The sequence below is a fragment of the Mustela erminea genome, chromosome 9, assembly GCF_009829155.1.
Source record: "Mustela erminea isolate mMusErm1 chromosome 9, mMusErm1.Pri, whole genome shotgun sequence".
NCBI lineage: Eukaryota > Metazoa > Chordata > Mammalia > Carnivora > Mustelidae > Mustela > Mustela erminea.
Genome location: NC_045622.1, coordinates 47481405 through 47507279, shown reverse-complemented (window position 1 = coordinate 47507279; position 25875 = coordinate 47481405). Strand labels below are relative to the sequence as shown.

The following is a 25875-nucleotide window of genomic DNA, read 5'->3' as shown; positions in this document are numbered from 1 at the left end:
TTTACTTTTTTAACCAGTCAAGTAGGAAGCAGGGCTATTAGAAGAGCATAGTGTTCTAACAATTTGAAGACAGAAGTAAAAGTATGACGTGCAAGAAAGAACTGAATCTGCAGGCACAACAACCTGCCTAGTTATAGGTGGGCTTCAGCAGAGGTTCACATCTCAGGTGTCGGAATAGAGACATTTAACAGCTGGATAAAACTAGAATGTGAATTCCATAAAGAGGCTGACAGAAGGACTAGGGTAAAGGGAACTGAGGGGTCATTCCTGATCTCCATGTAAGCATGAATACCTAGAACCACGAGGTCCTCTACACCACATACAAATGCTGCTAAAATCCACTTGCTGACTTGCAAGGGAATAGAGACTGTTGTATTTATTCCATTTTATAGAGTAAAAAAACCTTGACAGAACTCATATATACAATATTTAAGCATTTCAACAGTAATCTTATAAAAGTTACATAGTGCTGTATATTACCAAACAGAGCTTTACATGTTTATATTCTCTTGCTTTGTTAAATATAGTAAGATATATTACTAATATTTTTCTTCCTTTATACTCTATTGTTCTAAATGCTTCTGGACATGCAAAATACTCTTCTGGTAGCACTGTTATAATCGTATACCATGCCAGATGTTCTGAAAGATGGAGAAAGAATCTGGTACAGAATAAAAAGACAGAGATTCTACCCTTACGCCTAAAGAGTCATATCTTTCCACAAACAGAATTATAACCCCATGGTGTATGTAACACCACCCATTCTTCTCTACTTCCCCTTCTCTGAAGGGAAAGTCTTCCTGCAAAGGGTGTGAGGACTTTTCAGATCCTACTAACAGAGCAATACTGGTTCTTACCCATCTAACACCATTTCTTAAATGTTCATACTCCCTTTCATATTCTAGTTCAATTATGTTCCTCTCATGGATGGCATGCCCAGAATTGAGTGCAATGCACGCAAGGTGGTCTAATCAAGTAGCTTGCTCACCACTGGATAAAAGGAAGTAATTTATGAGTATGTTTACAGATACAGTTCCACTAATGCAGCCTACTTCAAGAGTTCAGGAAAGGAGGGGCGCCTGGGTGCCTCAGTTGTTAAGTGTCTGCCTTCGGCGCAGGTCATGATCTCAGGGTCCTGGGATCGAGCCCCGCATCAGGCTCCCTGCTCAGTGGGAGGCCTGCTTCTCCCTCTGCCTGCTGCTCCCCCTACTTGTGCGTGTGCTCTCTCTCTCTTTCTCGCTATCAAACAAATAAATAAAATCTTTAAAAAAAAGAGTTCAGGAAAGGTGTGTTGGGTTAAATAATGCCTTCCCCAACCCCTCAAAAATTCATGTTCTTCCTGGAAACTCAGAATATGACCTTCCTGGAAACTCAGAATATGACTTTATTTGGAAATATGGTCACTGTAGATATAATTAAGTTGAGGTCATACTGGAGTAGGATGAGTCCTTAATCCAATATAACTGGTGTCCTTATGAGAAGAGATACAGAGACAGAGAGGAGAGGACCATGTAAAGACAACAGTAGGGGTGCCTAATCAGTAGGTTAAGCATCTGCCTTCAGCTCACGTCATGATCCCATAGTCCCAGGACTGCATCCTACAATGGGCTCCTTGCTCAGCAGGGAGTCTGCTTCTCCCTCTGCCCTTCACCCCACTTGTGCTCTCTCTCAAATAAATAAATAAAATCTTAAAAAAAAAAAAAAGACACCAATGAATAAAACAAAGACAGCCATGTGACAACAGAAGAAGACATGGAAATCATGCAGCTGTAAGCCAAGGAACACCAAAGACTTCCAGCAACCACCAGAAACTAGGAAAGGCATGGAACATATTCTCCTTTTGCACACCCCAAACAAACCAATCCTGCCAAAATCTTGATTTTGAACTTCTGGGCTCCAGAATTGTGAGAAAATAAATTTCTGCCCCCCAGTTTGTAGTACTGTTACAACAGTCCTGAGAAACAAACGCAGAGGTACTCTTCATGAAGTGGCACTGGAAGCAAAGCCTAAAGCAGCCAGCCAGGGGAAAAATTCCAGAAAGGAATGGAAAATACAAAGGCCCAGAGGTCAGAAAGAGCTTACCTTGTTAGAAACAGAAAGGAGACAAGAGTGTCTGGAGCATGGTGAAAAGAGGGGAAAACATTAGGGTAGGGAGTTTAAATTTAACATTAAGAAAATGAGAAGCCTTAAGAGTTTTAAGGCTTGTTCTGATCCAGGGGTGCCTGAGTGGCTTAGTTGGTTAAGCATCCAACTCTTGATTTCAGCTCAGGTCATGATCTCAGGGTCACTGAGATTGAGCCCTACATCCCAAGATCATGAGATTGAGCCTTGCTTCATGCTCATGATGAGCATGGGTCTCATACTGGGTATGGAGCCGGGGTAAGATTCTCTCTCTCCCTCTGCCCCTCCACCTCTCTCCCTTTCTCTTAAAAAAAAAACAAAAACAAAACTTGTTCTTGTTCTGATCCATATTTTAAAGAGATCACTCTGGCTATTCTGTGGAAGGCGGTCTAGAGAAGGAAGGTGATAGTTTAAAAAGGGAGAAAGATTGAACAGAAGGTTACTGAAAGGTCCAGGTGAGAGATCATGGCAAGACTGATTAATAAGCTGTTTCAAACCATGTCACTTAAATTGCTACATATATAACACATATAACAATGTTCATTTTCCAAAACCATAATACATTTAGGGAAGATCAATCAAAAAGGGCCCAGTGTATAATATCAGCAGTACATGCACAACAGCAATCGGTAAAAGGAAGTCTTTTTTTTTTCTTTTTTTTCCCCCTTTATTTCCAACAGTTTCTCTCTCTCTTTTTTTAATTTTTTTTATTTTTTATAAACATATATTTTTATCCCCAAGGGTACAGGTCTGTGAATTGCTAGGTTTACACACTTCACATCACTCACCAAAGCACATACCTTTTCTTTTTTTTTTTAAAAAAGATTTTATTTATTTATTTGACAGAGATCACAAGTAGGCAGAGGCAGGCAGATATAGAGGAGGAAGCAGGCTCCCTGCCAAGCAGAGAGCCCGATGTGGGGCTCCATCCCAGGACCCTGGGATCATGACCTGAGCCGAAGGCAGAGGCCTTAACGCACTGGGCCACCCAGGCGCCCCAAAAGGAAATCTTTTAAACAACTGTAACCACCACTGCTGCTCTTCAACAACTGATTCTGCACTGACTCTGACTGTGGACATTCTAAATAGTAAGAATCCTACTAAACTGGTGTAGGAGTCCCAAGACCATCAGGCTCCTCCTAGCATTTAATCGAAGTTAATAAAGTAGATCCTATTTTCACCTTTTTCCTCCAAAAGCTGCTTTAAAAAATTGTACAAAGTGAGACTCCCAAGTTCTCAAAGTTATAGTATCTGTTCCCCTCTAATGAGACAAAAGACATAAAGGACCACAATCTTTACCTTGTTACTCCTGTTAAATTAACTACTTTTTTTTAAAAGTGGTACCTATGAACAAGATACTACAACACAATGCTTAAATGCATCTCCTCCTCCCTCATGGAAACTCTTCTATGAATCACATTGTGAGGATCACTGCAACAAAAATCTACAGTGTTCTTTTCAGAGATTGCTTTAAAATGAATTATTTTGATTACATTGAATAATACAAGATTTTAAAAGGAGCATTTCAAAATACTAAACTTTACAAAATTCTCGCATGAAAATCACCCACAAAAGGAAGCAACTGAAGAAAAGTAGCTGCCTAAGCTTTTTCCTCCTGGGGAACTCCAAGGTCAAAATTTTCAGTCCTGATTTCACTATAAAATGGCCTCTAGAGACCTTTAATCATCAACTTAAAAATATACTGTATGGTCTACTCATTGTTTTCAGCATTCATCCGGTCTGAGGGATAAGGACACTGTAAAAAAGATAAAGGAAAGGAAAAGGATATCCTCAGCTGAAACCAAAAAACTCAGAACAATGGCAACAAGTTCAAACACGACCAAGTCACTTCTTTGATTACTTTCAGGTGCTTCTGCCTTTGTGTCACCATCTTGTACAGCAATTGCCCAGAGTTAATAGGATGTACAGAGAAGTGACAGTGAATGGTTATAGTCATCAATTCATTTAACAAGCATTTCTTGAGTGCCTACCATAGATAAGTGCTAGGGAGACAACAGCAGACAAGCTAGATATGTCAATGACCTCACAGTGCTTATAGTCTAATGAAGGAAACAGACAACAAACAAGCAAATATACAAATAAACACCTGGAAACCACAACTGAGCAGGTTTGATTCCAAAACAGAATACAAAGGTTGATCTGATTTTAATACAGTGGTCAGAGAAGGGGTCTCAGAGCAGACAATAGTTAATTAAGCCTTTATTCTCCACAGCCTTCGGGAGAGCCTAGGTGGCTCAGTAGTTTAAGCTTCTGACTCCTGATTCTGGCTCAGGTCATGATCTCAAGAGTCATGAGATCAAGTCCCATGTCAGGCTCCATGCTCAGCAGGAGTTTGCTTGAGATTCTCTGTCTTCCTCTGCCCCACCCCCTGCTTATGCTCTCTCCCTGAATTAATTAGTTAAATCTTTAAAAAAAATCTCCATAGCCCTCTATCACATATGTCACTGTGTGAAAAGGTCCATGGGATCTATTCAATGTCATTTCCTACACTAAGCGGTCCTTGTCCTTCCTGCCTTCTTTGTGTTTCCACAGTAATTTTAGTTCTATTATACCATTTTTCAAATATAGAATTTCACTATAGTTATTTTTATATACATATCCTATACCTGCTATATTGTTATTAACCCAAGACTAAAGTAACCCTATATAAGATGTCAGAATCTGTTGATCAAATCATGTGTAGTAGTCCCACTTGCCCCTGTGAATAATGCAAGGGCCACATCTAAAACCTAAAAGTACATCCTCTCATCTCTTCTTCACAGAAACTCTATGATGTGTAAAGGGTGACTTTCCCCACTATATCATACTGCCTCTCTCCTCTTGTTTACATCTGAACCCCCACAGCACAAAGCACAGTGGGTATAGGACTGATTCATCAATGACTATTAAGTTGAATTTTGTAGAAAATGTGAGGGGTGACACAAGTGACCAAGACCAAGTGACCTAGCTGAACTTGGGTTATACCAGTATCTCTATTCTTAGCCCTATCTCACCAGTGACACTCTTTCTATCAGGTGTGTTAGACATAGGAAATATGAACAGATTCAAAAATTATCAAGTTAAAATCCAACTCAACTTTGAAAGAGTAGAAGAGTGTTAAATCCACAGATGACTATGATTAATATTAATTCTTCTCAAGAAGGACAAGGCATTTTCATCCTCCTACTACTTCCTGAGTGCCTACTGCATGCTCCTGGCTACAACGGCCACAAGATAAAACACACAGTCTTTGCTTTCAAAGAGGACACAGTATAGCAGAGACAAGCAAGCAAAGAAACTATTTCTACAAAAGGGATGCACATTATTAATGCAGGTAAGCACAGGATGTTTGTGATAGCAGGAAAGAGGAGATATAATCTAACGAAGGCAAACTCAGAGATTAGGATAATACCCATACTGGGGCCCTGCCCACCTCTTTTCCAACCTCATCTTCTATCACTTGTCCTCTACTACTTCATAATTCAGAAACCCTCTGGACATAATATCCTTTCTCAAGTCTCCAGGCTGCTGCACGTGAAATATCCCCGCCTGGAATATTCTCCTACATTGTATGAAATTATATGTCATTATAGAAAATTCCCTATTTCATCCTCCGTCTATCCATGTGTTCGCTGAAGCACTGTCCCCTCTGTAAGGCTTTCCAGGACAACCCCAGGCCCAGAGGAGTGGGGCTTCTCCAGTGGTAAGAGCCCAGCTTTATAACCTGACAGTTCTGGGTTGAAATGCTGATTGTGCCACTTTCAAGCTAGGTGAATTTCAGCATATTTTCCCACATCTCTGAACCTCAGTTGCCTCATCTGTAAAAGGGGTACTAGTATCTTCCCAAGAAGGTCACAAGGATTCAAGATAGTGTGTGTATAAATCCCTGACCACAGTAAAGGCCCCTGATGTATTGAATTACAGCAAATACTCCATGATGATTGATAGCTATCAGTTATTACAACTTGTGACATACAAACACACACACAAAAGTACGTTACAACCATATGGATATTTTGGCATGTGACCCCTGGGAAACCTAAAAAGCAGTTTGATGATACATTTTCCCCAGGAACAATTCTGTCCTCAGAATTGCTCAGAATTGGCAGAAAAAATAATGTAAGGTGGCATTTACATAAAGGATCTTCTATAAAAGAGCTGCCACAAAGAATATAACCAAGAAAAGCTTCACCTTGAAAGCTCATTTCACTCAAAAAGAAAAATCAATAGAAAACAAACATCACATTCTAAAGGAAATACTCAGGAGTAATAATTATAACCTCCCAACACTACTTACTATATGACATTGTCTCCCTTTAAAACTATAATCCAAGTAGCCTACAATGAGAAAGTAAACTATTCACCAGTAATATCTTCATCCCATAGACTAGTACCTCTTCAAGCTCCCCATTTTATTTTATTTTAAGATTTTATTTATTTATTTGTCAGAGAGAGAGAGTGTGTGTGAGTGAGCGCACAAGTAGGCCGAGTGGCAGGCATGGAACCTACTTAATAAAAAAAAAAAGAAAATTCTAGACCCGAAATACAGATGCAGGCTGATTCCAAAGTTGGTGGTCTTCACCAGGATAGCAATACAAGGTGGAATGTTGTATTTTTTTTATTTATTTTAAAGATTTTATTTTTTTATCAGAGAGAAAGAGAGCATAAGTAGGCAGAGTGGCAGGCAGAGGCAGAGAAAGGAGCAGGCACCCCACTGAGCAAGGAGCCTGGGACTCGATCCCAGCACCCTGGGATCATGACCTGGGCTGAAGGCAGCAGCTTAACCGACTGAGCCATCCAGGTGTCCCTCGAGTTCCCCATTTTAAAAACAGTCATTTTTGTTTGTCTCCAAAATGCATGACTATAAAACAGATATAAATCTTCTTCCTCATGGTATCCTGCTTTGCTCATTAATGTTTAGAAATACAGTCCAATCAGGAAACCTCAATTACAAGCTCTGCTATTAAGCAAGCACAAAACACTGAGAAGGAAAACAAGATGGTGAAGAAAGAGGAAATGAATGTAAAGCCCAGGATCAGATGGCTTCACAGGGGAATTCTAAATTCTAAATTTAATTTCAAGCATTAAGAAGAGTTAACACCTATTCTTCTCAAACTATTTCAAAAAACAGAAAAGGAAGGAAAGGTTCCAAATTCATTCTACAAGGCCAGCATTACCCTGGTACCAAAACCAAATAAAGACACTACGAAAAAACAGAACTATAGACCAAGATAAACACAGATGCAAAAAACCTGAACAAAATATTAACAAACTGAATCCAATACATCTAAAAAATCATTCACCACAATGAAGTGGGATTTATTCCTGGGATGCAAGGATGTTTCAATATAAGCAAATCAATCTATGTCATATATCACATCAATAAGAGGATAAAAACTGTATGATCATTTCAACAGATGCATTAAAAGCATTTGACAAAGTACAACATCCATTCTTGATAAAATTCTCAACAAAGTATGTTCAGAGGGAACACACCTCAACAGAATAAAGGCCATATATGAAAACCCCACAGGTAACATCATACTCAATGGGGAAAACCTGAGAGCTTTGCCCCCAAGGTCAGGAACAAGATAAGCATATCCACTCTCATTTTATTCAACATAGTAATGGAAGTCCTAGCAACAGTAATCAGACAGCAAAAAGAAATAAAAGGCATCCAAACTGGTAAGGAAGAAGTAAAACTTTCACTACTTGCAAATGACATGATATTATATATAGAAAATCCTAAAGACTCCACCAAAACAACTACTAAAACTGATAAATGAATTCAGAAAGGTCACAGGATACAAAAATCAATATACAGAAAGCCACTGCGTTTCTATACACTAATAACTAAGTCATTAAAAAAAAAGAAATTAAGGAAAACAGTCTCAAAAATTGCATAAAAAGAGAAAAAAATTGCATAAAATTTTCTTTTAAAAACTAGTAATAAAAAACAAAAACAAGGGGTGCCTGGGTGGCTCTAGTGGGTTAAGCCTCTGCCTTCGGCTCAGGGTCCTGGGATGGAGCCCAGCAGCGGGGCTCTCTGCTCAGCAGGGAGCCCGCTTCCCTTCCTCTCTCTCTGCCTGCCTCTCTGCCTACTTGTGATCTCTCTCTCTGTCAAAGAAATACATAAATAATAAAAGAAAAAAAAATCTTTAAAAAAGTTAAAACAAAACAAAACAGAACAAAAAAACTAGGAATAAACTTAACCAAAGAAGTAAAAGACCTATACTCTGAAAACCATAACTGATGAAAGAAATAGAAGACGACACAGACTAATGGAAAGATATTCCACGTTCATGAATTAGGAGAACAAATATTGATAAAATGTCCATGGTACCTAAAGCAATCTATAGATTTACTGTAATCCCTATAAAAATAACAGCATTTTTCACAGACTAGAACAAATAATCCTGTAATTCATATGGAACCATAAAAGATTCTGAATAGCCAAAGCAATCCTGAAAAAGAGTAACAAAACTGGGGTATCACAATCCCAAATTTTAAGACATACTACAAAACTATAATAATCAAATCTGTAGGGTACTAGCACAAAAACAGACACATGGATCAATGGAACAGAAATGAACCCACAATTATATGGTAAATTAATCCTTGACAAAGGAGGAAAGAATATCCAATGGGGGAAAAAGTCAGTCTCTTTAACAAATGGTGATGGGAGGGACGCCTAGGCAGCTCAGTCCATTAACCGTTTGCCTTTGGCCCAGGTCATGATCCCAGAGCCCTGGGATCAAGTCCGCATCAGGCTCCCTGCTTAGTGGAGAGTCTGCTTCTCCCTCTGCCTTTTCCCCTGCTTGTATGCTCCCTCTGTCAATTCAATAAGATCTTTTTAAAAAATGCTGATGGGAAAACTGAACAGCTACGTGCAAAAGAATGAAATTGGACTTTCTTAGCCCATACACAAAAATATATTCAAAATGAATGAAAGACCTAAATGTGACACCTAAAACCATAAAAATCCTAAAAGAAAGCACAGGCAGTAATTTCTAACATTGGTAATAAAACATCCTTCTAGATTTGTCTCCTATGGCAAAGGAAACAAAAGCAAAAAAAAAACCTACTGGGACTACATAAAAATAAAAAGCTTCTTCATAGCAAAAGAAACAATCAACAAAACTAAAAGGCAACCTACTGAATGGAAGAAGACACCTGAAAATGACATATCCAATAAAGAGTTAATATCCACAGTATACATCTCAACACCCAAAAAACGAGTAATACTATTAAAAAATGGACAGAAGACATGAACAGAAATTTTTCCAAAAAAGATATCTCAATGACCAACAGACACATGAAAAGATGTTCAGTATCACTCATCATCAGGGAAATGCAAATCAAGACCACAATGAGGTATCACCTCATACCCGTCAGAATGGCTAAAATCAAAAACACAAGAAACAAGTAATGGTGAGCACACAGAGAAAAAGAAACCCTTGTGCACTGTTGGTGGGAATGCAAACTGGTGTGCCTACTATGAGAAACAGTATGAAGGGTCCTAAAAAAATTAACAGTAGAATTACTATATGATCCAGTAATTCCATTACTGAGTATTTATCCAAAGAATATGAAAACACTAATTTGAAAAGATGTATACACCCTGATGTTTTTAGCAGCATTATTTACTACAGCCAAATTCTGGAAGCAACCCAAGTGTCCGTGGATAGCCAAATGGATAAAGAAGAGGTGGTATTTATATACAATGGAATATTACTCAGCCAGAAAAAAAAGAATGAACTCTTGTCATTTGCAACTATATGGATGGATCTAGAAAATACAATGCTAACTGAAATAAGTCAGAGAAAAACTAATACCATATGATTTCATTCATATGCAGAATTTAAGAAATAAAACAAATGAACAAAGAAAAAAAGAGGTAATCAAGAAAACAGACTCTTAAATACAGAGAACAAACTGATGTCACCAATGAGGAGGTGGGTGGGGGGGATGGTGTGAAAGAGGTGAAGGAAATTAAGAGTACACTTACTGTGATGGGCACTGAGTAATTTATAGAAATGTTGAATCACCTGAAATCTAAAACTGTACACACCTGAAACTAATATAACACTGTATGCTAATTGTACTAGAACTGAAATAAAGAAAATGGACAAGAATGTATATTATTCCTATGTGCTCTTGCAAAAAAAAAAAAAAAAAAGAATGGTAATAATAAAGCGCGCGCGCGCACACACACACACACACACACACACACAGAAAAAACAAAAAAATTTCTGAAAGGAATGATTTAAACATTGAGGGAAAATTTCTAAGACTGTTAAGAGATACCAATTGCCTTCGCCCCTAAACAATCATCTTCCTACAGTAAGAAGTAGTTTTCACCAAGCAATTCTCCCTTCTCTGAAATCGTGTGCTATATATACAGATATCTATATCTATCTATCTATCTATCTATCTATCGCAATACTTTACATTCACCCTATAGTAAAGATTTTTGCATTCCAGGCTTTACCTCTCCATTATATGAGAAACATTCATCTTTATAGGATCCACATAGTCTAGGATTAGTGTTTCATTAGGAGGATGTGATCCATTCATAGTTATAAACTAAAGTTAGTGGATTACAGTCAGCATTTCTTTCAAAGAAAATTACCTGCTATTCAGCAACCTGGCTACAGAATTTTAAATTATGTCAATCAGGAAATTTTAAAACTCTAAATGTCCTGAATCATTATGACCTGTAAGGATATTAATTCTAGGGCATGTATGCTTTCAACTTGAGAGACAACTACCTATTAAATCATATTCTAAGATGTAATTACAGTTCAGGCAACAAGAGCCATTTCACAAAGTTAATATATAGTTAACAAAAGTTATAGACAGTAAGTACCAGCAGAGCCCAGGGAAGGATAGATAGTTCATACTAGGCTGGGTCAGTTGAGGAAGGTTTCCCTGAGGAGGTGGGGTTTAAGCAGGGCCCAGGAAAGGCCTGGATTGGAAAAGAGAAGGGGAGAAAAAAACCATAGTTGCCAGTTGGCCTGGCCTGAGACTAACAGAACAAAGGGACTGAAGAGGCTATTATAATAGTTTAGCTTGGAATTATGTAGGTTTATAAAAGCTAGTAACCCTGGAAATGCAAAGGAAGGGGCATAAAGTAGGAAGGAATCATGGAAGTCTTGGTGGTTAATTGGACTTCGGTATAGAGGTGAAAGTAAAGGAACAGATGACTCTAAAATACTGTAATCCTGGGTGACCAGGAGTTAATGGCACTAATGACTAGTGCCATTAACAGAAATGTGAAAAAAAAACCAAAGGAGTTTTAGAAGGGAGTGTTACGTAATGACATTAATATTTTTAATAAAAGTTTAACTTGCTTTGAACACCCATACCTCCCAGTTCAACCTATCCATATGAGGGATACTAACCAGTTTAAGCAGCATCCTATTCTCAAGGCACTCCTTACTTGGAAGAACCAAGTCTGCTACTCAGCCAGTTAAAATACTGAAATCCCTCTATACCAGTTATCAAGTAATTATCTCAGCACCTTGAATGATGCCTACCTCCACTCTATGTCCACCTGTCCCACTGTCCCAATTCTTTCTCCAGACCTCAGGCCTAAAGAACTAACCCATGACACTGTAAGGGGCCTTAGCTCAATGACAAGCTTCTGTTCTAATTGGGCAAGTGTATGCCTTATTGGTAGTAGTAGGCAAAATATAATAAAAGCAAGTGTTAACAGCATTCAGAAAAGGGAATAATCACCTCAGCTTGGGCCAATTACTCATTTAAACAACTGTTGAGGGTGTACACTGTGGATACACTGATAGGTGTAATCCTAACAATTTGAGCCTGCTCAAATACTAATACAGAGACCAACATATAAACAAATTACTGCAATCTAGAGTAGTAGTACAAAAGAAGTATTTATAAAGTACAGCAGAAGGCACAAAGGGGATATTAGTCAATACACAGCTTGGGAAGAAAAACAAAGCAGCCCCATGAAGTTTCACAGAGGTGATGTAAGACCTGAGCCATGAAAGATGGACAGGAGTGCTAGGCAGAGAAAGGATGAAGATAAACCATCCCAAGCAGAGAGATACCAGTACTGTATGAGCCACATTCCAGAACAGAATGTACAAAATAATGAAATGACCAATGTGTAATGCCTGGCACACGGTATCAGTAAGAAATAACAATATACAATAAATATTAGAGATTCTTTTCTAGCAGGGTTATTTCTCTGATTATGTTTTTAAAGGCTGATCCTAAAATTCATTTGTTTTGTCTAAGCCTATACAAGCTGAACAATGGATACGGTAATCAAAATATCCTGGGAGGCATGGGATGAGGCAGTTTGGAATTTAAAAATGAAGTACATGTAATTCACAAATCAACTAGAGTTGTCTTCACATCTTAGATGTGTGTAAGCAAAGATGAAACAAGGACAGTGAATTAACTGTGAAAAAGGAGCAAAAGAACAACAGAAGACCTCACTACTTTTCCAATTAACAAAGAAGGGCTCCCTGGAGGGGAATATTTTTTAACAGAAGGGAACAAGCAAGTGCTAAACAGGCTAGATGCCTTGAAGATTCAAGAAGTATTTAAAGAATAAATCTTCAGAGGAAGACCAATAGGCGAGAGTAAACATATGTATATGCTTGTCTAGAATGTGAAATGGAGAAGGGTCATCTAGGGAATAGAGATTACAGATAAATGACTATAAATTCAAACTAAAAAAAGGGTTTGGCAATGTTACACAATTTAAGTGCAAAAACGCCTTCTGGATGGGCGTCTGGGTGGCTCAGTGGGTTAAGCCTCTGCCTTCAGCTCAGTTCCTGGGATCGAACCCCTTATCGGGCTCTCTGCTCAGCAGGGAGCCTGCTTCCCCCCTCTCGCTCTGCCTGCCTCTCTGCTTACTTGTGATCTCTCTCTCTCTGTCAAATAAATAAATAAAATTTAAAAAAAAAAAAAAAAGCCTTCTGGAAATCTTTAAAAAACCAAGATCCATATTTTCTGGAGAGTAACTTCCCTGACATCTTAGCTAACATTCATTTCACCATGTTATACTCAAATTCTTCATATATGAACCAAAACACTGGGGGTATGTAAGTAACAGCAATAGGCTCTTTTATACCTTGTCTGAAGTTGGATATTTGCATTTAATGTTTTCAATAACAAGAACATTACATGCAGTGTCATTCTATCAGTACAGCTAAACATGTACAAAGCTTGGTACTGCAGCCACCCAGATCCACAGATGTGTGAGACTCAACATTGCTGCCCTCAAAGAGATCACGGAGAGGTGGTCAGCACATATTAATTACCTCCTCTTTTAAACTACATAAAAAGGCAAACAGAGAGCGTTTTGGTCTGCAGTAGCCAAACCACTCATTGTCATTTAAAGTCAATTGTTTAAGAGAAAGGAAGCAGCCTAGGCCAAGGAGAAGGGAGTTATCACCACTGCTTTCCGAAATTGTTGTATGAGCTGCTCCCTCAAAGGAAGAAGCCATCAGTGCTCCGGAAGTGACAAAGGTTTCCGGCAGTTTTAAAGGATAATGTCTGCAGTGTGACCCACGGTTCAAACTGCATAAAAATAAGAATTCACTGGCAAATGATAACAAGTACTTCCTCACTTTCCTATCGGCTGAATCAGAGTCATTGTTTGGGTTGTAGTTCCTTGTTTAAATTAGGTTATTAAATCACAATGATGCTGGCCAAACATTCTAGTCATAAGCCATCAGGAAAACTTATCAAAAATACCAGTGTCAAGGTTTGGGCACACGCGTGCACACACACACACAGACACACACACACACACCTTTGCACTAATAAAATCGGATCAGTACCAAGGGTATCTTTCAAAAACTTTGTTTTTTTCTCTCCTGAAAACCACAAGCAAATGTTCTATAAGGTAGCAAAAGAGAAAGATCGGAGACAGATCGGAGTTTGAATGCCAATTCTGCCATCTATTAGAGCTATTGGAATTGAATACGTTACTTCATGTCTGTGGGCTTGTTTTCTTACACATAAAATGAAAAAAAAATAGTACCTATTTCAGAGATCTTTTTTTTTTTTTAAAAGTAGGCTCCACGCCCTCAGCTTGGTGCCCAGCTCAGGGCCTGAATTTCATCACCCTAAGGTGTGCTCTCAGACCTGAGCTGGGATCAAGATTCAGACGATTAACTGACTGATCCACCCAGGGCACCCCTCAGAGAGGTCTTATGATGATTAAGTTGGATAATACATGCATGCAAGTATCTAGCAAGGTCCTGAAGGAAGTGAGAGCTTGGTGTATTACAGTGTATTTTGTAGAACATGTTTTATTAGCATGCACATCCCAAATCTGAAACCACTGCCAAATACATGCACAAACATATGCAATGGTATATGTTTAATAGTACTACTTATGAGGAATAAATTGTCATATAAAACATTTCTTAAAAAGATTTCATTTACTTATTGAGAGAGAGAGCATATGTGCACGCATGCATACGCACACACAAACACAAGAGTACAGGTGGGGCAGGGGCAGAGAGAGGAAACTCTTTGGAGGACTCAGTCTGAACACAGAGCCTGAGGCAAGGATGCGCATCACCACCCTGAGATCAGGATCTGAGCCAAAATCAAGAGTTGGTTACTTAACCAACTGAGCAACCCAAATACCTCAGTGATATAAAACTTCAGCAAAAAACAAACAAAACAAAACAAAAAACCAAAACCAAAAAAACTTGAGCAATTTGTTCCAACTTTTTGTTTAGAACAGTATGACCTGGCAAAGCAAAATTTTTTTAAAATTTGCAGTTATCATGGAACTGAAAACAGCAAAAAGGCAATGACTTGGTGACAGTGAAAGTCTCCAACATACTAAATACCATGTGGCCTGGTATGTGTGACAGGTTTTTGCTTCTGACTTTCTATCCAGTGCTGTGACAGTGCAATATACCTTTAGTTACTCATTCATCACTACATGAATTATGTAAGCTCTGAGGAAAGGTATATATCGCAAAAATAAAAGGTGATTGAAAATTTTATTTCTAAAGAATTTTAAAATAATCTGTAGCATCACTTTCATCACTCCATATGTTGAAGATTATGAATTCACATCTCAAAGGACTACTTATTTCCTCTTGGGGTCAGAATAATATAATTACAATCATGGCTCAAATATCCAGGTTTCTCCTAGAGATTTAGTTTAAATTTTCAGCTTAATATCCTTTAAAATGATAATACTTTATTAAATAGGAGAATACTATCATTCTAAGCACTATGTTTAAAGATAAGACCACTAGGGGACTCGCGTGGCTCAGTCCGCTGAACATCCAACTCTTGATTTCTGCTTGGGTCATGATCTCAGGGCCCTGGGATGGAGCCCCACAAAGGGAGCCTGCTTCTGCCTCTCTCTCTGATCCTCCTTGCACTGGTTCTCTCGTACTCACATGCACTCTCTCTCACTCCCTTTCTCTCTAAATATTTTTTTTAATCTTGAAAAAAAAAAATGAGACCATTATCCAGGCTTCCAGAGAAAACAAAATATGCAGGAATTGTTACCCAAACTTGACTTTCTAACCAAGGTAGACTTTCAAAACCAAAGTGCCAAATGGTGACATCTATTCCTTTGAGTTGGTAGACAAAAAAGGAACATTCAAATGGAATAGAAGATAAATATATAGCAGTGACTAATTCATGGAGTATAGATAAGCAATATTTACATGATCTTTAACTTATTCCAAGCCAAATTTTGTACACAGATTGTTGGGAAAGCTTAAAAAGGAGGATTCCCTAATGGAACTACGGTGAACTAAGCACCAAACTTAAGGGAACAATTTCTAAAGTAAGGACCTCACTCCTGCCCCACAACCAGTTTAGTCTCTTTCTTTATTTCTTGGAGAGTACCTTTTTGTGATCATCAGTGGAGGTCTCTTAACATCCTTTACTCTAGAATTACAGAGCCCTCCAAAAATACCTAATAGTTTGTGTCTCGGAAGGTTTCATAGCTCCTTTTTGCTGTTAACATGGTTCATTTATTTAAAGAGCATTCAAGGGGCGCCTGGGTGGCTCAGTGGGTTAAGCCGCTCCCTTCGGCTCAGGTCATGATCTCAGGGTCCTGGGATCGAGTCCCGCATCAGGCTCTCTGCTCAGCAGGGAGCCTGCTTCCCCTTCTCTCTCTCTCTCTGCCTGCCTCTCCGTCTACTTGTGATTTCTCTCTGTCAAATAAATAAAATAAAATAAAATAAATCTTTAAAAAAAAATAAAAATAAAGAGCATTCAAGATTTTCTTTTTGTAACAGGAAAGCCAAGTCAGAAGAAAGTTCTATATTGTTAAAACCTCCATTACGATTTTTTTTTTCCTCTCCAAAATTATCCAGCGTGGTGCTAGAGAATTGAGATTCCTCTTGATTCAACTTTATTATGGTCTAATCTGGATTTCCTTAACAAATGTGACTTCCACACTATCTCTAATTTAGGCCATGAATTACACAATCTTATGTCTATTCCAGAAATAGAGCTAACACAGAAGTAACATAGATCAAGGGCTCTGATGTCAACAGGGCTTAGTTTAAATCCTGGCACTATCACTTATCAACTATGGGATCATGGATATATCACTTTACCTCTGAGCCCTTTCTTTCTCTATAAAGAAGATGTAGTACCTCCTTGCAGTGTAGAAGATAAAAATATTAAGAGCACTTAGGCTGTACCTGTTACAAGGTGAATGCATTTATTCTGGTCAGCAGAGCAGTGCTTTGCCCCATACCACTTCAACACCAAGTTATGTTCTTGAAGTCAATGAAAAATTCAGACAGGAATACCTATACCATGCTTGTGCCAACGGAAATAGTAATAATACTGACTTCATAGCCCACCTCTTGCCTCATGAGAGTCCGACCCCCTGTCCCAGTATTACTGACCTTTCAGTTCCTCCAATATGGACTTCTCTTTCCTACCTTAAGATACACTTTCTACCTGGGCAGAAATCTCGATTATCTCCCTTCTCCTGGCTAACTCCTATTCAAATTCCCAGTCTCTGCTTTGACACCATTGCTGCCAGGATTCTCTAATACACGGGCGCTTGGGTGGCTCAGTCAGTTGAGCAGCTGCCTTCACCTCAGGTCAGGATCCTGGAGCCCTGGATTGAGTCCCACACTAGGCTCCCTGCTCGGTGGGAAGTCTGCTTCTCCCTCCGACCCTCCCCCTTCTTGTGCTCTCTCTCACTCTCTCAAATAAATAAACAAAATCTTTTTTTTTTTTTTAAAGGGTTTTCTAATACGTAAGACTCAGGACTCCATTATAGATCCCACAACAATCTACTTCCTTAGAGCACACATTGTCACACTAGTAATTACTTATCACTATGTTCTTTCCCACTACACTGTAAACTTCATGAAGTCTATCTTTGATTTCCACTTATCCCCAGCTATTAACATAGCGTATGGCACATGGGAAGAGTTAAATAAATATTTCTGGATGAACACTGTGCTACTTTACTATATGTCAGATATCATATCTACTGTAATAGAATGATACTTCATTGTACCATATAACCAACTTGCAAAGCTATTCAGGGAAAGCTCCTAAAGAAATCTGACTTATTAATAAATCAGCCTTTTCCTAACCCATGCATGCATCCCCACAACATAAACGAAAAGAAAGAACATCATGAACTTCAGAGAGACAGGACAGTTGATCCTCTCCAGGTGCAGTACTGTGTGATAACTCAGAACTGACAAATACATAACAGAAAGTAAGGATTTACAAATATACATCGTTAACTGGCTTCTTTTTGCAAATGAATCATAATAAGTATTGCCTTTACCTCAGGTCTCTAGTAAATATGGGAAGTACACAACTGCCACAGAAGTAGGCTTTATGGGGACATTTTTCCTAATTATCTTCATTATTTATCCTTTCCCTGGCCCTCACCCAGACACAAAACAGAGAGCAAACTTTGCCACACTCCCTCCCATGATTCTTTCTCTGTACATGTGTGGGGAGAAGGGTCAGTTCAGATAACTAGCTACAGCTTCCAGATAGATCATCAGAATAAGAGAATGTGAATAAGTGGGACTGCTTTTATTTGCCTGGCATTCTACATTGTTTCCCAAAAGGATTTTAAGGACAGTTGAAAATAAAGTCTCCATGCCATTTCCTTCCCTATTCACACACACACCCCTTCCTTATTTCAATGTAGAGGGAAGCAGTAAAGGAGAACAGATTCAACAAACATTTGTAATGATGATACTCTAGAACTATAAAAACTATCTAAAACCTATGGGCAGTATGCTATGGAGTATGATACTTACAAGACAGAGTTCCTGCTTTAAAAATGGAGTAAAATAAGGGTACAAAAGATTTTAACACAAGGCTAGAATAAAACATGTGCCATAAGAGAAGTACAAAGATAGATCTGACATTCCAGGAGATTAGGACATACCTCATGGAGAAGGCAGTGTCTGAGATGGGGTTTTAAAAAAAGGCTAAGATTGATAAAGGAGGTAAGGGCATTGGGAGAGGTATTCCAAGCAAAAGGAACAATGTGGGCTAAAGCATAGAAACAGGAAAAGAAAGAGCATTTGTGAAGAATAGATTAGCACACTGGAAAAATGGGTTGGGGTCACAGGGTGGAAGGCTTTGAATGATACAGGATTTTGTTCTGAATAAAGGAAACAATCAGCTGGCGTGCCTGGGTAGCTCAGTCTGTTAAGTGTCTGCCTTGTGCTCAGGTCATGATCTCAAGAGTCCTAGGACAGGGCCTGGCATCTGGCTCCCTGCTCAGTGGGAGTCTGCTTGAACTTCTCCCACTCCCCTTGCCCCTCCTCATATTTGTACACTCTCTCACTCACTCTCAAATAAATAAATAAAGTCTAAAGTCTTAAAAAAAAAACAACAAATAATGAGAAATCATTGCAGGCTCTGAGGAGAAGAGGTGATTGAAGTGACCCAGGGGAACACAGTAAAGGGCTAACTGCAGGAAGCAAGAAGGACCTTCAACCTCACATAATTTACTTTTCACTGTTCCTCACCCCATCCTCACTCTTTTCCTTACTTGGCTTAAATTTCATGGTATGAATAAACTACTCCCTTGCATGTGTCCCTCAATTCCCATGTCTCTCTCTCTCACTGATTTGGCAAATGGTTAAAAAGAACTCTCCAGGGGTGCCTGGGTGGCTCAGTGGGTTAAAGCCTCTGCCTTCGGCTCAGGTCATGATCTCAGGGTCCTGGGATCCAGCCCCGCATCGCATCGGGCTTTCTGCTCAGCGGGGAGCCTGCTTCCCTCCTCTCTCTCTCTCTGCCTACTTGTGATCTCTGCCTGTCAAATAAATAAATAAAATCTTTAAAAAAAAAAAAAAAAAAAAGAACTCTCCACCAACTTCTCATTCATACCCAAGGAAGTAAATGTAGCTAGAGAAACATACAGCCTATCAAATAATCTTATTAAATGAATGAGACTTCAAAGCTGGCTATAATCAAACTATTAATTCTCTAGCCCATTTACTTTCCTTTTCTGCTAGAGGAGTGTTTCTGTTCTCTTTCCTCCTCACTGTCCTCACCCCCTGCTACCCTCTCCTTGGGTCCTTTCAGCCATATTGGTTGGCCTCCTTTTAGTGGTTCCTGCCAGACAAACATCTACCTTCAGACTTTTGTACTTGCTTTTCCCTATGCCTTGAACGCTCTTCTCCCCATGGCCTAGAAGGCCTAGAAGAGTGCCTTGCAAAGAGTAAGAACTTAACAAAAAGAAGGTTTTTTTTTTGTTTGGATTTTGAATGTTTTTTTAAAATTTGGAATTTTTTAATTTGGAATTTGAAATTTGTTTTTTTCAATTTGGAATTTTTCAATTGAATTTGGCAACATTTGTATGTTCGTGTTTTCTATTTTGCTTTTTTCATTTAACATTAATTCAAGAACATTTCTCACATTACCAGATATACTTCAAGACCATCATTTTTAAGGCATAATATTTCATTTTATCGATGTACCACAAATTACTTACAATTTGGGACTAAGAAAGCAGGAGATTTACAAATGGCATATTGTAGATGTTTCTTCCTTTGATCCTTCTGAAGCCTGATAGATTCACTTCTAAAAATAAGCATAATATCTACCTCACAGTATTGTTTTTAAAACTGAATGTGGAATATAATAGACACAGAGACATCAGTTTTGAAAACAGAGGCATCGTGATGTCAACTGAATGAAAGATCATAGATCTTGGAAGCAAAAGATTAAAATATATTTCCCTCAATAGCTGGATCAAGTCACTTAACCTCTACGAACCTCAACTAAACCATCTATTTTTGAAAATGATTGTGTAAACGAGTTTTAAAATAATACCTGGCCCTGATAAGACAATCAATAAATGTTTACTCATTCACTGCTCATAAACAACAAAGATTTTTCTTAAATTGGGAACCAGAATAAAAAAGATAGTAAAAGGGGGGCCTGGGTGGCTCAGTGGGTTAAGCCTCTGTCTTTGGCTCAGGTCATGATCTCAGGGTCCTGGGATCGAGTTCCTCATCAGGCTTTCTGCTCAGCAGGAAACCTGCTTTCCCCCTCTCTCTTTGCCCTCTCTGCCTACTAGTGATATCTCTCTCTCTCTGTCAAATAAATAAGGTCTTTAAAAAAAGATATAAAAAAAAGATTTTTATAACTCACCAATAACATACACATTGTCAATGCAAAAGTTTCCTTTTGATGGACACTTAAAAAGCATACTTCAGATTTTTTACATAAAGCTCTATATCAATTTTGTTTCATTATGAAAAAGACAGGCAAAACCCATTATTTTAAATACTAAGTGACAGTACGAATAAATAAATTCCTTTATTTATCACATGCTTCAATGTATATATACACATCAGGTCAGCGAAATATCATGGTAATGATTAAGTTGAGCAAGAAAATATTAAGTAGACCAGGCTCACTTCAGGGATTTTTTTTAAGATTTATTTATTCATTTATTTATCTGACAGAGAGAGATATAGACAGAGAACACAAGCAGAGGGAGCAAAAAAGGGAGAGAAAGAAGCAGGCTCTCTGCTGAGCAGGGACTTGATCCCAGGACCCCAGGATCACGACCCAAGCCAAAGGCAGATGCTTAACCACTGAGCCATCTAGGAGTGCCAACTTCAGGGATTTTTTGAAGCAATCTGCAAATGCAGCCAAATAATGCCAAGACATTACACATTTTGTCAGTCCTCTTTCATATTTTTCAGATATAAGCTTAAGTATGTATGACTGGAATGGTCAAGAAGTATGTGAATTCCACCAGGATGTAATCATCTCTGCCTTCCTGGGACCTAGTCCAGTGCCTGACATATAAAAGGAATTGGATGAACACCGAGTAGGTGGATGGGTGGTGAATAAGAGACTGAGTATGGTAGTCATTAGTGTTGTTGTTTCCTTCTAGGATCTCCAAAGTGAGTATTTTTTGTCTCCCCACCCTGTCCTTAGATGCAGCAATATAATCAGTATGGTTCAAAGAATTATGAAAGGAAGTGACATGTGCAATTTCCAGACTGGAGCATTTCTTTGCCTTATTTACAAGTCTATTAAACTATAACCCACTGATAAAAAGAAATATGTTACTATATGTGTTACTATATTTAAACCTACTATTTATGTAACTGAAAAAAGAGTTTGTATAGATTTTCATATTTTCCAGAATAACTATTTTAGGTATAGTAAGTGATGATTTGAATATTTTATTCTGTGTGGAGAGGGGGTAAGTTAAAGCCATATATATTAAGAAACCTCAAGATAAAATTAAAATATTTATCATTTATTGAGTAAAATGATATATAAACTGTACTATTAAGTCCTTTACACATACTAGCTCATGTCACAACAAATCTGTGAGATGAACAGTATAATTATCCCAGACATCTTGCTGATTATAAACACAGATGCTCAGAGTAACCTGTCTGAAGTTCCTCAGCTAATAGGAGAAATATAATTTGCTCTCAAACGTGTATAGTAATCAATCTCTAACAAGTTCCTGACTCTTCTAATTTAGATCAAAGTTACCTCATCATATCTAAGGGGTGGACTACATGATCTCCAAGACCCCTTCTGGTAATGATTCTAGGAGTAAAAACACAAATCAATTCAGAAGTTGCATATTTGTGACATATACTCTGGGCCTTAGGGGAAAGCCATCAATAGATGAACCAATAATAAAAAGTGGAGAAGAGGGGAAAAAATTAAAAAGGAGAGGAGGAGGAGAAAGATCAGGATTTTACTAGACATTAGGGCCACTGTGGCATGAGTGGAAAAGGGAAACCTGGAGTAGGAAATAAAGAACCATTACGGATACACACCAGTAGAAACAGCTTAGCCCACTGATGTGACTGCCTCATAGCAGACAAGGAAGGAGCTGTGGGAAGGCTTTGCAGAAGTCAGTGGCCATGAGCTTAATGCTGGGTCAAGATGAATAAACACTGATCATTAGTTAAACAGGAATAGTTGAGTATAGATTACTGACCAATTAAGTTTCTAAAAGAGACATTACCACAACTGTCACTCATTTGCTTCAATCTGAAATGCTAACACTATGGGGACTGTGGTTTTAGGACAGAATGGGGAAGAAACCAGCATTTACTCTGTTACGTTCCTTAGGTTCCTACTATGTCCCAGGCACTATGCTTGTGCTTTCATGTGTTACTATATTTAAACCTCACAACAAGCTTGGAAGAAATAATGGTTAATTTTACATGTCAACTTGGCTGGGCTACAGTGCCCATATATTTGGTCAAACATTCTGGATGTTTCTATGAAGGTGTTTCTTTGGATAGGATTTATATGTAAATCAGCAGACTCTCTGAGTAAAGCTGATTTACCCTCTATAATATGAATGAGTCTCATACAACCAGGTGAAAGCCTGAAGAGCAAAAAAGACTGACCTCTCCTGAGCAAGAAGGAATTATGCAAGCAGACTCTTTGGACCCAAACTGCAACTCTTCTCTGGGTATCCAGCCTGCTAGCCTACCCTGTAGATTTTGAACTTACCAAGCCTCCATAATCATAAGAACTAATTCCTTAAAATAAATCAATCTCTGTGAAAAGAGGGATAGACAGACAGAGAGACACATTCTATGGTTCTGTTTCTCTAGAGAACACTAGAAACACTAGTGTTTCCTAGTAACACTGAGGAAAAAGAGAGCCTCAAAGGACCCATTCTTTTTTCCCACTACATCACACAGTAAAATGCCCTCAGGACTCACATTGTATTCTGAGGGGCTAGGGTGGGAGGTGGAGAGTAATGAGAAGAAGGGAAACCTTGTAACCACAAGCCATAGATTCCAAGGAGCCCCTTAAAACTCTGGCATCACACATGTACCCAAAGCCTGGATGTGACCAAGTGATGTACTATCCTTTGTTGGGTCTCCTGATTCAGTTACTTCAGAAAAAAGAAACCAAATAAAAAAGTATTCCTACTACAGCAACAACATTTGAAGACTTCGAAAGAAGGGGAAAAATAATTAGTGAAGAAGAGAAGTAAAAAACGAAAATAAGAATAAAAAATAACTTGTGTCAATTAAATGATTTGCTTTGTGAATTAAATGACTTTGCTTTGTTTAGGCTTTTTTTGGATAGTCATTCATTCACTCCCTCAACAAGTATTTAATTTGTACTTTATATTTTTTAATGGGCTCTTCTGGGTACTGGAAAGCACTATCTAGCTATGGGGTATACACAGAAAATAGTAAGCGTGCAGAGTGATCAAAGACAAACTAGGTTGCCCTAAAGTCCAGAAGGCTTCACAGAAGAGGTGAAATTTCAGCGAGGATACAGGTATCAGTTTGAGGAGAAGAAAAATGGTATTTCAGACAGAATTTCCAACACTATAAAATTCAATTGAATCTATGTTCTATGTTGCTAAAGGTATATGCGTATGTTAAGGAGCAAAGGGGAGGGAAAGGGCCATGGACTAAGCCTTTATACCCAGACCATTCATGTACTTATGTGCTAAAAGGACAGCTGGGAATGGCTTGGTCAACTGGACAGATATAACCACAGATAAAGAAAATCATTACAAAGGTTATAAAAATTCAACCTTGAATAAAAACTGAGCCTTACAATTCCAATAATGATGTCTATTATCAAAAGGCACAAAAGTATTTCAAGTCCTCTAACTAAGAAAAAAAAAAATTGAAGTTGAGTTTATACAGACATAGTCCCACTAAAAATCTATGGTCCAGAATTAGCAACTACTATAATCATTATTATGTAATAAATATATATGTGGAAGTTTTCTCAAAAAATGAAATAAAGCTCAGCTGGAGTTGGTGTAAGGAAAATTATTATTATAGTAATAAACATGTATGTGGAATCTGTGTCCTAAAATATAAACTAAGTCAGAGGGCAAAAGGTGGCTGAGTAAAGTCAGATTTATCAAATGACCAAAAATGAAAAAAGGACCGATCTTAAATTTTATTTCTAAATAGGTAAGTGGTCAAGAAAAGAATGTATAATGAAGGAATATAAATTAAGGGCTCACAGATCATTTGGTCTCTTCCTTCCTTTTGTTCCCCCTTTTCTCTTGACACTTCTCTTTTTCATCATTTCTTATTTTCTTTTTGGCGGGGCGGAGATAGCACAAGCACATGTGCACAAGTGTGGGGAGGGAACAGAGGGTGAGGGAGAGAGAGAAACTTAAGCAAGCTCCATGCTCAGCTGGGAGCCCAATATGGGGCTTGATCCTACTGACCTAAGATCAAGATCTGAGCCAAAATCAAGAGTGGGACACTTTATCAACTGAGCCACCTAGGTGCCCCTTCATCACTTTTAAAAAGATTTCAGAGATCCTCATTCCAGAAGCTCCCCTTCAATTTTACTTTATCAGTAAAACTCTGCAAATAATCATATATAAAATCCCAATATATGAAATAAACCAAAGCATAAAGCTCAGGCTCAAAGTGTTCAGGAAGAAAGGGGTTGCTAGAATACCCTAACTTGGCCTCCACTTGGGCCTTCACCCACCAACCCCCTGAGATAGCTCCCCCAAAGCCCTTAATTTTCCTCAGTAGAGTGTGTACTTTGCTCTTCCTTATTCAACCCTCTCATTTTACAAATGAAGAACAGTACCCTACAGATTTAATTTAAGTAAGTTGTCTGAATAAAAGTCCCGTTTCAAAAATTAAAAAATAAAAGTCCCCTGTTTCCTGGTACCCCTACTGAAATAAAATGCTTTCTCTTCCTCATAAACTGTAATTTAAATTTCTGGGTTAAAAATAATTTCTTATAAGTTACAAATTCATACGATCCCTCTACCAAAATTCAAAATTTAGGGCCAAATTCTCTGCTGGGGACTTGTCATCTGTCCATTTAACCATTATCAAATCCCCAGATTAAGAAACTGGGTTCATTTTTTTTTTTTAAAGATTTTATCTACTTGAGAGAGAAAGAGAGCAAGCATGCAAGCTGGAGAGAGCAAGAGCAGAGGAGGAGCAGGAGAGGAAAAAGATGACTCCTGCTAAGCAGGAGCCCTACCTGATCCTAGGACCTTAGGGATCATGACCAGTGCCTAGGGCGGACCCTGAACCTAGTGAGCCACCCAGGCACCCCAAGAAACTGGGTTCAGAGAAGTACTGTATCTTTCCCAAGGTCACAGAGCTAACAGAGCGGTATGCTGTTCTGTTCAACTCCAAAAGCCAAATCTCAGACTCTTAAATTCTTTCTAATCCACACATTTCCCTAAACTTTGCCTATCTTTACAGAGTCTCCCAGAAATAAAGAACCATAAGAGATCCAGTCATTTTACGCAGGATATACTTTTTT

At 38.4% G+C, this 25875-nt stretch overlaps 1 protein-coding gene across 4 annotated transcripts in view; it reads right to left on the bottom strand.

Moving 5' to 3' along the window:
• PRCP (prolylcarboxypeptidase) overlaps positions 1-25875 on the bottom strand; it is a 73228-nt gene that overhangs the window by 45344 nt on the left and 2009 nt on the right. The window lies entirely within an intron of this gene.